Below are 1647 nucleotides of genomic sequence, written 5' to 3' on the forward strand. Positions count from 1 at the left end.
ATCAGAGACATTGCCTGGAAAAGGGGATCCTTCTACTGGTCCCTAAGCTCCCAGGGTGCTTCCAGTCCTGAAAACTACAAGGAAGAAGATTCAACTAGCCATAGAATAATTAAAATAATGATCTCAGAGGGACCAGAAAAATCATGGGCTTGGGTTAAATTTCATCCATGTGAGTGAGGCAAAATTAGCCCACTAAAACTGTGAGAAAGGAATTAAAGTTGTTTTTGGTTTCACTTGAATAAGTCTTTCTCTTTTTTTTTTGAGATAGAGTCTCACTTTGTAGCTCTCAGTATGGCGTTATAGCTCACAGCAACTTCAAACTGTTGGGCTTAAGTGATTCTCTTGCCCCAGCCTCCCAAGTAGCTGGGACTACAGGCGCCCACTACAATGCCCGTCTATCTTTTTAGAGACAAGGTCTCACTCTGGCTTGAACTCATGAGCTCAGGTAATCCACCTGCCTTGACCTCCCAGAGCGCTAAGATTACAGGTTTGAGCCACCATGCTGAGTAAGTTTTTGTTATTCAATGAAATGGTTATATTTGTGTGTAGTACTTCTTATATTCTTACTCAAAAGATACCCCAATTCAATCTCAGTTTCCTTCACGACAATGGACCACTCCCACCTTCTTTCCTGAAATACTCTTCTTTTAGCTCTAGAGATGGCACTTTCTGGTTTTCCTTTAGACTCACTAGCTGCTCCTTTTCATACACCTCTGCTAGCTCTTCCTCTTCCCATAAACTGCTAAATTATGCCCCAGGGCTCAGGCCTCAGACCTTTTATCTTCTCATGGTGATTTTATCCAGAAACATGGCTTTAGTTATCATTTATTAACTGAAGATCTCTCCAATTTATATCTCTAGTTTTGACCTTTCCCCTGACTCACAGAATTGTGTAACCAAAAAATCCCTCTTCACAACTCCCCTCAGGTATGGTACTGAATATTTTCCTTTTTCCCCTCCAGAGCTACTCTCCAGCCTCCGTCTTCCTGTTCTGCACCCTGAGAGGCTGGCCTGCATGTGCTGCATCACCAGGCTTCCTAGTCTCCTGGCTCCCAGTTGGGTCTGCCCAGGGGAGGCATTGGCAATGGGAGGTGAGGTCCGGGTGGGATGCATCCCCTGTCTTCCTCTTTGCCTGCTCACTGTAGTTAGCTGCTTCCTTCTATTGGGGTCAGCCCTCCTCAACAGCTACAGCTTCTCTCTCTGGCTCCTGTCTGCCCACCCTTCCTTCCATTGCCCCTAAAGGCCAGAGGTGGTGACCATCCTGTGCTGTGGCTTGACTCAGGGTGCTGCTTCACCCCTTGTTGGGGTTTTTTGTCCGTGCCCTTATAGTTCCTTCGTTAAAGTCCCATCTGTTATCCAGTTTGTCCATCTGCTGTCTCATCCTGACTGATGTAGCCATTTACTGAGGATCTCAAACCTAACATAGTTAAAAACAGACTCATATCCTTCCTGAACTTCCCGATCCTCCCCATCATAGGACGCGGCACCAGCAGTCACCCCTTTGTTCATGCCAACAAAGATGCCTAAGATTCAATTCTATGATAATATACCAGCATTTTTCTGGGTTCTTTTGGTTTTTATACAGAGGTTGTTCATCTGTGACTCTCCATCTATGATAATGACAATGTTAATATAATTAGAAGATTG

Source organism: Nycticebus coucang, chromosome 6, assembly GCF_027406575.1.
Source record: "Nycticebus coucang isolate mNycCou1 chromosome 6, mNycCou1.pri, whole genome shotgun sequence".
NCBI classification, from domain to species: Eukaryota; Metazoa; Chordata; class Mammalia; order Primates; family Lorisidae; genus Nycticebus; species Nycticebus coucang.